Source organism: Cynara cardunculus (genome assembly GCF_001531365.2).
Source record: "Cynara cardunculus var. scolymus isolate 2C chromosome LG 17, CcrdV1, whole genome shotgun sequence".
Taxonomy (NCBI): domain Eukaryota; kingdom Viridiplantae; phylum Streptophyta; class Magnoliopsida; order Asterales; family Asteraceae; genus Cynara; species Cynara cardunculus.
In genome coordinates this window covers 30,465,811-30,480,092 of record NC_037544.1, presented here as the reverse complement: position 1 = coordinate 30,480,092, position 14,282 = coordinate 30,465,811, and positions in this window count along the sequence as shown.

Genomic DNA, 14,282 nt, shown 5'->3' with positions numbered 1-14,282 from the left:
CATCGTATATATTTAAAACATGTAAAAAAAACCAATAAAACATATTTAATAGTATGAACAGCTAATACGCACATCCAAGTTGATATCTTTCTTGTGCACAACTATAGGGACCATTTTATGTTCATAGAGTTTATATGGTAATGCACAAATTATATGGTAATGCACAAATGCTTACCTGGATGTGAACCGGATGAACCACATGCTTCGGGCTGTGAAGGGATGATATCATCAATACCTGCTGCTTAACATGCACAACTATATCGATTACAGTGTTCATAATAGGATGACTAATTACCAAAATATAGAAAGTTATAACCAGMTAGATGAAMACGGACTCTGTTTTGTTAACGTGCATGTGACATCGTTGCGCAGGTGTATCGAAATGAACATATATTAAGGCCGAAGGACATGCTCATACGACCAACCAATCTATATTAGCCTGTTCATCATGGTTCACAAGGTAAAACTAATGTTTTTGAATCTTGTAATGTTCATTAGGTGCATTACAGGGACTATTTTCTATTTCTAGACTAAAACATAACGATTCAACAGCTAATATGAACAAACTCATGGTATGAACAGTTATTAGGCACATCGTATATATTTAACACATGTCAAAAAAAATACCAATAAATCATATTTAACGTAAATGCACACCTAATGTCCGATTGAACAACTAACGTATCCATCCGTTCTCATGTCCTACCCTCCCATACTATCTTGAACTCACAAATTCATTAGCTTGTTAAGTTCATATGTAGTCTCTTCCTTTCTTCTCCAGTGGCTGAACTTGGTAAATATAATCATGTACACCAGGTGAACTTAGATGTTCAATAAGAATGGACAGAATTAAACAAATGCATTAGCTTGTTAAACACTTGCAGTCAACTCAATGCGTCGAATGCCAACATGAGTAGTTGGGTTTGTTCGATGTGTTAAAATAAGGTAGCACAGCCATTGCAGCAATAGTAGTTGATACTTCTCGAAGGTAATATGTGTTCATTTAAAATGAATGTAGAAAATAGTATGTAACACTTACCAAAATGAACAGTTTGTTCATCTTCTTCGATTTCTGCATTCGAATTCCGAATGTGTTTGTAAACACTTTTAGCTTTTTGAATCCCATTGTCGTCAAACCAATTTATTCTATGATCATCCATATTACACGGATTATAACGGAATCCTTACAACATGGACTTTTTTCAAATTTACAATATTAAACCGATCATATTAAGAATTTATATATAATTCAATCAGATGAACATTTTTGAATATTCATGTCATTGAATAGGAAGATCAATTTGAGATATTATAAGATTTGTAACCCCCAAATAAAATATTTAGGAGTTACATAATGATGTCTAATTACCTTAATATAGAAGTTTATAATCAGCTAGTTGGACATATCCTATGTGTTGTTAACGTGCATGTGACATCGTTATGCAGGTGTATCGCAATGAACATATATTAAGGCTGAAGGACATGATCATGTGGCCAGCCTATATATATAACCTTGTTCACTTGTTCATCATGGTTCACAAAAAAGGTAAATCTACTATTTGAGTTTTTTATTGTTCATTACGTATACTTTAGGGACCATTTTCTGTTTATGGGCTAATACATAACCACAAATACGTATTTCCATGTCATTGAATATCAAGATCAATTTGATATATTGTATGATTTGTAACTCCCACATATAATATTTGGGAGTTACATTATGATGCTTATTGACCTAAATACCCTTATCATTAATATGTAAGTTACATTTTAACCAAACTCAAAGATGCAACACTATTGGTTGATGTTGGTTAAGAAAGTTTGTACAAAATGTTTGGTTAGGATTTGAACCAGCCCCTATATATATATATATATATCATTATAATGATGATACCTATATCATAGGTACCCTGTAAGAAGAGTAGCATCCCTTTAGAAGATCCCATATCTTCTAAAGGATTTCTTGTCCCTTACAGAAATATATTGATAAATCACTACTTGTCAATCGCATCCCACACTTGTCTAGAAAAGCTAGTTCTAATTCGATTTTATTTCAATAAATCGGATATAATAGTTAAATACTTATTTAACTATTTATTCTACTTATTCAGATATACATTTTATGTGTGTGACCTAATGAAACTTTATCACGTTGGCAATGATAAATCCTATTTATAATTATTAATGAAAATTGACATCTAGCAATACATCATTGTTACCCCAAAGGATAAAGTTGGGTGATTAAGCTAATCAGCTAACTGTGTGATCATTATCAATGTACACATTTATATCCCTTTTGTTTTAAATATCCCGATTGAACACGAGGCATGGATGTGTCATCCTTGTTATGCCCGATCTTTAGTTTCTCAATTCTGAAATATACTGATAAGAAATATATCAGTATCTTATACTAACTATCAGTAACCTACACTGACAATTTGAGCATGCAAGCACTTCCTCGGTATTATACAATCAAGGGCCTTATATATGTCACTTTTCATCCAAGAGTAATAAATCCTATCTTGATCTATGCTAATACTACTAAGTGATACATGATATACCCAAGAACCATTCTATCATCCAGTTACGAAATGATTAGAATCAGTTGTCAAAGTACATCATTCACACAGAGGAAACCCCATGATCTCAAGTCGAAGGACTATACGTATAATGACCACATGAGAAACATTTATGACACTTGCATAACATCCAATGAAACGTTCTCATAGCGAGTCACGTCTGCTACACAAGAACCCATCTTGTAGCCATATATGGATTCTATCTTCATATAAATCCCTGCATATACTAGTCGTACCATATTAATTCAACCTAAACCCGAACTAATACTTGACTAGGAAAATTTCAGAATGCATTATTCTAAGGTTATTATTATGTTTAGATATAACACAGAATAAGACATAAATATAATAATTGACGATGTCATTCATTAATTAATATCATGACACAATGTCCAAATAGAATAATCATTTCGCTTTGACAACTCCCCTCAGTATCTACTTCTGCTGGAGGCAGAAGTCACCCTGCGTCTATCATATGAGGGGGTGGTGGTAACCAACATCAATCTCAACCAAAGGGTGATGATAACTTGCATCTATCTCGGGGAAGAGGGAAGATGGTACCCTTGCATCAATCTTTGGGGTGGGGATGCTTACCCTACATCAATTGCAGGGGTGATGTTAACCATGCATCGATCTCAGAGGAGGGGGACAACGGTAACCCTGTATCGATATCTAAGGAGGAGGACATTTGTAACCCTGCATCGATCTCAGAGGAGGACGATGGTCACCCTGCATCAATCTAAGAGGAGGAGAAGATGGTAACTCTGCATCGATCTCAGAGGAGGAGACGATGGTAACCTTGCATCGTTTAAGAGGAAAGAGACCATGGTTACCCTACATCGATCTCAAAGGACAAAATGGTAACCTTCAAAAAGGATTGATTTTAGGTTTGAATTCTTGATTATGATTGTAGCTCAGGATTTAATTTTTTTTTTATTATAGGTTAGGATTCTTGAAGATTCTATGTAAGGTTGTTAAATTTGGGTTTTGAATGTTCTTCTAGATGTTTGAATGTTAATCTCAATTTTGAATGTTCATACGTGTTTGTTTTCTTGGATGTCTACTTAGATCTTGAATGTTAATGTGTTTTTGTATTTGGATTGTGAATGGTTGGTGGTGGTGAGTAGTGGTGGTGAGTAACGATGGAGGGTAATGATTGTGAGTGGTGAATGATTAAAGGACTAAAGGAGGTGGGATGAAGAAGAAATAGGGTAAAAAGACTATCATACCCCTTAAAGGAAGGGCACATGAATGAAGTAACGAAACCTTCTAGAATCTAGACCAACTGTGATTAAATGTAAAAAGATTAAAAAAAATTGCAGTTTCAATATCACCCGCATTCATCTAAACAAGCGGTGACGTAACTAAATATTTTGATCATAGGTACGAAATCTAATTAGCCTAATATGAAATATAATAAAAGGTTTATATAAAAAAATATTGAAACAAAGATGAAGACATTTATATATAAAAAGTAATGCATTTATAAACGATAAAAATTTGTAATATATAAAGTGAATAAAATAATTATTTTTAAAAACTTATGAGGGACAACTTATTCCCAATGCAGACAAAACGTCTATTTGCAGTAGATTAACTTCCGCATACTTCAAAAATGATTGATAAAACTATAGTTGTTGCATAATCTTGAAAAATGCATAAATCAAGATTGACGGATATTTAGTCCACTTCTTTTTTGTATGTAGCAATTTTGTTATCAACACTTTCATATCGATGGACATTTCCAACAATGCCCATATTATTCATCATTTAGGTTAGTTTGGGCTCTGCATTTGAGGTTGATAGTGTTGTTATTGTGGGTGTGATGCATAATTAAAATGTAAATTATGTATTAATACTTGTACTTTGTAAATAACTATATACATATATTACTTTTGTACGTTGTAGATAATTTATAAAAAAGACAATTTTTTTGCTCCGAAAACTATTTTAAATTTACCCTTTTGGAAACAACGGTAAATTAAGATTCGAAAGAAGATGTAATGGCTATTTTATTATTTTTCAACTTTATTTTATCAATTTTATCTAGGAAACAGATGGAATCGAATTGTTGAATTTCTTTGATCAAATTTTATTTAGTTGTTTGGCTATTTTCTTTTCATAAAATGTCTCACAAACAAGGGATGTAAACATACCATGACATAAAAGTGTGTATTTAGATAGAATGGAATTTACCATTTTCATAATTCCATAGATATCCTTAACCCCAAATATACCTTAATCTCTTCAAATAGCCAACGTCCTTTCTCATGTTCTTGATTTCTATCTAGAAGTTCTTGACACGCTCTTATGTCTTCTCCATTGCAACACCAAAATAGATTCGTGTTCACCACATGTTCCATTTTTATTCCTTATTCGATCTCTACTCAAAAACTACTTATTTGGTATCTCGATTTCTCCACAATTTTGGTATTTGTTTTGATTTCTATTTTGATTTTTCTACTGTTATGATTTTTTATTTATTTTTGTTTCAATTTCTTTACTATTTACAAATTTCTTTCTGATTTCTCTATTGTAAACCTACTTCAATTTACTGTTGTTGGATTTCTCGATATGGGAACGTAGGATTGTTGGATTTTTATTTTTTGTTGTTGTAAATTTGTTTTGATTTTGATTTGTTACAATTTTATGCTTCATTTATGATATATGGAAGTTGGGTTTTGTCAGTCAGATCAATTAACATTGTTTTGAGCATATGTACGTGTTTTATTGGTACTTTATATTGATTCACGTGTTAAAGTATTTACGATTTAATTTTTTAATTTCATTTTTCGTTTAAAAATAATTAAAGTATTTGATTATTATATCTATACTATATTATAAAAAATTTGATAAAAAACTTTTAAAAACCATTTCTATGCATGGAGTAGGAGGAGGAGGATCCTTGATCCAATCTCAGCATAGAAGCGGATAGACCAATCTTTGAAGGCTCGGTCTTGTGATTAAGAATCCTTGATCCAAGCCGACCAATGGGAGGTCATTCTGAGTGGAGTACCTGGCAGCAAGGATCCTGGAAAGAATTTCACTCAGAAACATAGTGTATGGGATCACCTTTTCTCGTTGACGCTTGTTCAATTTCATACCAGATCGTAAAAAATGAGCTTTGCGTAGTCGACATTTATCTCTCTGATTAATGAGCAGCCGATGTTCAGTGCCACCCGACTTGTTTGATCTTGACCATCAGTCTTTCCACCCATGCACTCAATGAAGTGTGAAAACAGGTATTACCAGATCGCATACATCTTATTCTTCTCAATCTTTGTCAGCGACTTGTTGAGGTCAGTGTTGTAGTCCTTCTTCAGAGGCCAGTCATAGACAATATCATCCAGAATTTTGACGGTATGCTCAATGTATGGATCTCTGGCATAAGGAACAGACTTAGGGAAGCGGAGAGCAGTCCGAAAGGTTGAGAAGCCAAAACTCACTGTCATCCGGTTTATCTCACAGAAGATATGGACAATAGAGTTTCCATTCTTGTCAGTCACTGTCTTTGCTTCAGCAGTGTACCAAAACTATATCAATATATCCTTCACCATTTCTAATTCGAAGGTGCGAGCATATCCTAGAACACTGTTCTTCAAGAACTTAGCAGCATCTGCAAACTAGAGTTTGTCTGCAGGGATATCCAGAAGTTCACGTTCTTAACAACATTTCTGTAAAAGAAGAATAACAGTAAATAGAATCGTATACACGATTTCTGTTAGAAATCACTTTAGGAATACAGTTTGAATGATAAATATTCTTTTGAAAAACCAGAAGAAAATTAGGGTTTTCAAGAAGATTAGGGTTTTAGAAACGTGGTTAAATAAATCAAGAAGAATAATGATTTACAAAACCTGTTGTTTGTATTTAAAAGGAAGAAAGACACTTTAAATAACAAACAATTTCTTAAAAGATTAATCAACCAAAAATAAGAGATTACAAACATGTTTCTTGAAAGAAAGGGAAGAAACTGGTTTGAAGGTTTTCTGGGAATTCTTACTTGCACAAAATATAGAGAGAGAGTTTTTGTGTTCACGTAAGATAAATATGAAAGGGTAAGAGAGGTATATATAGGTGAGATGAGAGAGAAAGAGGAAAGGGGAAAATGACGCTTCGAAAAGATGTGCAATGATGAATTTCTTTGTACGCCATTTTACTATGATTGGGTAGAGAGGTTAATGGACCAAGTGTGTCAGAAAGACGTGTGTGATACCATAATTTTTTAATGACATCATAAAATATGACCATTCATTAACCTTTTTCTTTTAAAAGATCACTAAATAAGAAAAGATTTCAGTGATAGTTTTAAGTTTCTTTTAAAACAAAAAATCACTGAATAAGGAAGAAGTTTAGTGATAGTTTTAAGTTTCTTTTAAAACAAAAGATCAAAGAATAAGGAAATAGTTCAGTGATAGTTTTAAGTTTCTTTTAAAACAAAAGATCACTAAATAAGGAAAGAGTTCAATGATAGTTTTAAGTTTAGAAAAGAAAAACATACCTTAAGAGAAAGTTATATTTACTGAAAAGTTTAGTGATAGAGAAAGAAACATTGAATCGTCACCTTTAAAACATTTTAATCACTGAAAAAGAAAAGTGTTTAGTGATGGTTTTAAGTTTGAGAAAAGAAGGATATAAGTAGACATACTTTAAAGAGAAAGATACATTTACTCAAGAGTTCAATGATAGAGTAGAAACATTCAATCATCTCACTTTGTATCATTGAGTATTGCTTGGCAATGAAGAAATTAATCCTCAAGGTTCAGCATTCCATGTTAGTTAATTAAAAAGTTGAATCTAGGTTCATCTAGAGGTTTTGTAAACAGATCAGCAAGTTGGTACTCAATGGATATGAAGTGAAGTTCAATATCACCATTTATATCATGATCTATGATAAAATGATATCCGATCTCAATATGTTTGGTTTTAGAGTGAAGTACAATGTTGCTTGCAATTGCAATGGCACTGGTGTTATCACAATAGATAGGGATCTTTGAGAGCTGAAGATGATAATTACTGAGCTAATTTTTCATTTAAAGGATTTGGGAACAACAGCTTCCAATGACTACATACTCAACTTCAACAGTTGATGTGGATACTAAATTTTTCATTTTACTTGTCTAGCTCACCAACTTTCCACCTAAAAGCTAACAGCCTCCAGTGGTGCTTTTCATATAAATCTTGCAATCTGCAAAATCACTATATGCATAACCGATTAAGTCAAAACCTAAGTCTTTGGGATACCAAATGCCCAGATTAGAAGTACCCTTAAGATATCTGAATATGCGTTTTACATCAATCAGATGGAATTCATTGGGTTCAGACTGATATCTTACACATAGACAAGTAGAATACATGAAATCAGGTTGGCTAGCTGTGAGATACACCAAGGAGGCGATCATTCCTCTGTAAGCAGTAACACTTACTGGCTTTCCATTTGGATCCTTGTTCAACGAGAGAGGAGGAGCCATTGAGGTCTTCATAAATGAACTTTGGTTAAGTCGAATTTCTTCCATATATCCCTGCCATACTTACTCTGATTGATAAAAAATGCTTTTATCAGATTTCTTAAGATGAAGACCTAGAAAGTAAGTCAGTTCTCTCATCATGCTCATCTGATGTTCTTTCTTCATGCGTTCAGAGAAGCAAAAACATAAAGAGGGACCAGTGAAACCAAATATAATATAATCGACATAAATTTTGAGTAGAATTATATGACCCTTGACTTTCCTAAGAAATAGAGTCTGGTCAATCTTTTCACGGATAAATTTCTAAGAGATAAGAAATGAAAAAAGGTGTCATACTAGGCACGATGGGCCTGTTTTAACCCATAAAGAGCTTTATCCATTCGAAAAACATGATTTGGATACTTTGGGTCAAGAAACCCTGGAGGTTGTTCAACATAAACTTCCTCCTGAAGTTTTCCATTCAGGAAAGCGCTCTTTACATCCATTTGGTAGACTTTAAAGTCTTTATGGGCATCATAGGCTAGGAAGAGTCGAATTATGTCGAGTCTAGCCACTGGTGCGAAGGTTTCATAATAGTCGATTCCTTCTTCTTACGTGTATCCCTGAGCAATAAGACGATCCTTGTTACTGCTTACAATTCCTTATTCATCCAACTTATTATGATAAACCCATTTAGTGCCTATCACATTTTTGTCAGATGGACGCGGGACAAGGTACCAAACTTTGTTTCTATCAAACTCAATAATTTCTTCTTGCATAGCATTGACCCAACTTAGGTCAGAGATAGCTTCAAGGGATGGTCTTTCATCCATCGTTGAACTGGTAGATGATATAGATTATCACCTTCTATGATTGGAGGCTCAGGTATATATGATGACACTTCAGCAAGAGAGTCTTCAACAACAACTTGAATTGTCAAATAAGTCTTAGTAAGAGATTCATTAACTAATAGAGGTTCAGTGACTGAAGGAGATTCATTGAATGAAGGGTCAGTATTTGAAATAGAAGGGGGTAAGTGACTAATGGAAACGAAAGCAATCTCTGAAGAGGATTCAACTTCGTTATTAGTCGCTTCTGGAATGATGAACTTTGGGATCGAACTTTCCAAGATGGTCTCTGTTATTTAAGATATAACATATACGACCAAAGATGTGTACAAAGCTGAGAAAGGGCTTTCTGCTATGGAAGAGTTCGTAATCTATCTTTTTGAATCTCTTGACGATCAGCGACCGATTTCGAGTAAAAAAAGAAGTGTTGACAACTTCTGCTCAGAATTGAGTAGGTAGACGAGATTCGCTGAGCATTGATCAAGCGGCTTCAATTATCGTTCGATTTATCCTTTCAGCGACCCAATGGGGTTGTGAAGTTCTCACAACTGAGAAGTTGTGTGGGATTCCCTTTTTCATAAGGAAGTCATCAATGGTACTATTTTTGAATTTAGTGCCATGATCACTCCTGATGGAGCGTGCCATGATGTTGTTCAGTACTTCTATGTGCTTGACGAACGAGCAGATTTCTTCAGGTGCATTATTCTTGAATCTGAGAAAAAAAACCCAATTGTACCTAGAAAACTCATCAACAATAACGAGCGTATATTTCTTTCCAGCTATGGATTGTACATTGACATGCCAAAAAAATCCATGTGTAGTAGCTGAAGCAGAAAAGTCACTAAAGAGACTTGCTTTGATTTAATGTTAGCCTTTGGCTGCTTTCCTTTTTCACATGTTGAGTAAAGAGATTCCTTTGCAAAAGAGTGTTGAGGAAGGCAAGTGACAAGTTATTTTCAAGATAGCTCGTTTAGTGTCTTGAAGTTGAGATGAGAAAGTCGTTTGTGCCATAACCAGTTGATATCTGAAGAGGCTTTAGAGAGAGAAAAACTATTCTCAATGTAGGGATAATCCATGTTGATGACGTGCACATTCTCTTGACGAGATCCTGTTAGAGCAAGGTTGTCATCTTTGTCGAAGATATAACATGAATTCTTCAATAATTTAATTGTGAAATCTTTATCACACAGTTGACTGATATTGAGAAGATTATGCTTCAGTCCTTCAATATATGCAACACGTCTGAAGGTGGTTGCATCGTTGGTTAATATACCAAAGACCTTGGTATATCCTTTTTTCATTTTCGCCAAAGTTCATGGATGGGCCTCTTTCATCTTTGTGGTCTAAGAGCAGGGTTTTGTCTTAGTTTATGTGTTTTTGTAAATCAAGATTAAGCTTTTTCAGCTTTGGATTTGACATTCAGGGCATTGTAAAGGTCAACAGTTAGCGTATCTAGTACATATATGCTATTAGAGGTAGAAGAAGAAGAAGGGACATACTGAAGTAAAGGTTGATGGAGAGGGATCACTGAAGGATGATATTTTAGATGGTTCATCTTTGACATCCTTGGCCAAAATACAGAGATAGACCATGTCTTCCTCACCCGAGGATGATTTTTTAGAAGAATCAGCCTAGTCATGTTCTTCAGTGACAGGACCTTTGCCTTTACACTGAGGATTCTTCATCTTCTTATAGTTTTCCTTTCCTTCAGTTTTAGGTATGTTTCCTTTTGAGGCCTAAAGGAGGATGAGAGGTTTGAAGATGGCTTCCCAGCTTTCTTTGACCTGCATTTACTAGCAAAGTGTCTTTTGCGTTTACAGTTTTAGCAGTTAGCTGAGGCCTTGTCAATAGGACTTGACTTTGGCTTGCCATGATCGTCAAAGAAGGAGATCCGCGGTAGTTAGTTTTTCTGGCGAAATTCCTGAAAGAGTTAGTAAGTAGTGCCAGCGACTCATCAAACTCTGATAAATCAGCGTCTGTTAAGTCCTCAGAGTTAGAATGATCTAACTCAGTGATAGCAACGGAAGAAGAAAGAGAAGGGTCATCTGAAGGGTCTTCAGAAATCAAAGCTAAATGAGAGCTTTTCATTTCTATGGAGTCTTTAAGCAGATTCTTCTTCAGCTGATGGGATTGCTCATGATTAAGCAATATCCCATAAAGAGAACTAAGGGAAAGGTAGGACATGTTCTTAGACATCTTGAGACACATGGTATAATTGTCAATGATTCTGGCAAACATTCAAGGAACTTTCTCAGCGTCTCTAAGTTGGAATATTCTCTTCCAAACTGTCCTAAAATAAATAAGACGACAATTAAAGCGTTGATGTACTTCAGACAATGATTTAGATTTTCCACAGAGAAAACTTTCATATTGTCTTACTAAGTTTATCTTCCTCGAATCTTGTACTATATAAATACCTTCATGTTGAATACAAAGAGTGTCCCACATGGTTTTAGAGGCTTTAAGTTTCATCACAGAGTGATAAACCTCATTCGAAAGAGATATGGCCATTATAAATCTTGCTCGAGTATCTAAAACCATTTTTTCATGTCTTCGTCACTTCATTCATGAGGGAGCTTTGAAATCTACTGTTCAGGAATCGCAACAGTTGTAGCAGTAGCAAGAACTGCTGGAGAGATTGAAAATGGAACATAGGGTCCATTTTCAATGTAGAATGGAATCTCAGGATCCACACCCTCTAAGAAAAGAGATATCCGGTTCTTCTAGTGATTGAAATTGTCTCTAATGAACCGGAGAGGTTCAATAAGAAAGCTATTATCGTCAAAGTTTGTGCTCGTGTTTTGCAAAGCCATTTGAAAGGTAAATAAATTATCTAGAAAGAAGATATGATAAATCACCAATAAAACAACAATAAAACACTAAAACAAACACTACTCTAATACCACTTGTTGGTCTCAGTCGGATCTACAAGAGTTTATAGGTAACAGTTTGTAGAATGAGGGAGATGAATACAAATACAACAACTTTCACTTTTTAAAAAACTTATATTGATAAGGAAGATTAATATAGACTTTTACAGATTGTTTGCGAAAAAGAGAAGATACAAAACTTATTTAAACAATCAAAGATACACACAAGTTACGGAATGCAAAAAAGAAAATACTTGCTAAAAGATATAGGTTAAGAAGGTCTTGTGCTCTTCACTGGTTAGAGTGGATATCTTTAGATAGAGAAGACGAAGAGAGAGCTTCTCAGCTATTTATACCCATTGCATTAAATGCAATTCAGAGGGTATATAACATGTGGCAAGCTTTAATAAGTGAGCTTGTCCCTGTTGCAGATATACAGGCTCTAGCCGTATATGAACAACGTCTTTCATAAAGTAGGTAAGCATGCTTGGAGACAGTAGAGTGACTCCATACAGTACTTTATTTTTGAGAGATATGGGTTTGTACTTTGTGTTCAGAATGACAAGACAAAAACTAATCTTGTTCAACAAGATTCATCTGATCGCTGACACTGGAACAACGCCGAGGTCTCTTCAGTGTTCGCTAAATCTTGAGTAGATTTTACCCTTGTATAGACAAGCTTGTTATCACTGAAAACCGCATCAGATCACGAATTTGCTTGTCTCTGTCTTCAGCTTTATCTTCGATATCGCTGAAAGTTCTGTGTTGTGAGTTTTATCTTTCTGAAGAATACTTCTCTCTGAAGGATTTACAATACATGTTCAGCGATCATTGAACAAACTCAGTGATGATCGCTGAAGCTGAATATAGAGATAATACACTTCGATAGATAAAAATAATTATTATCAAATCATTGAGAGAGGACCAACAGTATCTTACTGCATTGTACGAGTATTCGTCTAGTATTTTATTAAAGTATTTTTAGTTCACAAAATTAAAATTATCAAAAAGGGTATTTTGGTCATTTACCAACATTTTATTCTGTGGACCAAATAGACATGTTCTTATTTCTTTAACAGATTCAATTTTAGTTCTGCCAACCAAATAGATGGTCAAATCTGACAACATCTCATTTCAATTCATTCAAAATCAAATTTCTTTGACGGATTTCATTCTATCCATGAACATTTTACAAACCAAAAACCATTTTAAGGTAGTTTAGCCGGTAAATTATTGAGTTTACTATTCGGTGATTATGAGTTCGATTATCTTTGGATCAACTGAAAATTTGCCTGCATGTTAAATTCAAAGGTTTGCAAATAATTTAGTTTGGCAACTTACTTAAAACTTTAATTATAATTAATAATATTCATTTATTATTATTATTATTAAATTTGGAAAATTTTATTTTTAATGGAAAAAAGGATCCTGCTAAATAAATTATTTTCGAGTTACATAAGTATCTTCAACATGTTAAAGTTAGTTGATTTTACATGCGTAAGAAGGAATTTAAATAGAGATGAGTAGTCTTTGATACAGTTGAATTATATAACTTAATATTCTTTAAACTATCAATTATTTAAATAAAGTAGATATTAGTTAATCGATAAGTTAATAATTATTAATATAGAGGAGGATAACTTTGCAGACTACATTATTTGTACAAACCGTGCAAACCTCATTCAACTAATCATAATTTTTTCATTTTGTTCAACTTTTGTAATTATGAGAGGTTGATTAATCATTTTTATTGTATAGGGTGTTAATCATGGATATTATCATCTTCATTATATTAATTTTAGAGAATACATGAAATGGTTTTATTAAAATTTCTTAAGTATTATATGAAACAATTTCATAACCATATATGAAACAACTAATCGAAAAAGTATTATATGAAACAATTTCATAATTTAAACAATTTTATGAAAACAATTCATAAGATAAAAAAATAAAATAGACGGATGATGACGGTTTATACGATTTGTACAAATATGAGTGGTTTGCATTTGATCGTTTCTTTATATATATATATATATATATATATACACTAATATTAAGTAATACATTATTAATTTATAAATAAATTTACAATCAAAGTAAATAATTTTAAATAAAGTAGTAAATTTACAATTAATGTCCACTTTATTTATTAGGACATGCTTTCTTGTTTAATAAATTTTTATATTTAAAGTAACATTAATTTCAATATACAATATAAGACAATAAGTTATTTTTTAAGAAATTTTCTTTAATTTATTCTTGTATTATATAATACTAGAAAGATACTCGCATAATATAGTGAGATATATTTCGATTTTAATGTTTCATTTTATTCTTTCTCTGGATAGGTTATAATACGGTTTTTATATGGTTTTCAGAAAAGGATAATGTTTTTATTTTTTGAATAAAATATAAATTTAACGATATCATAAAATTTCGAAAATAAATATATCAATATTAGTATTAAATTCATTATTTAAAAGTTCATGTTTTTTGTTTTAAATATTAGTATTAAATTAACTATTGTTTTATTAT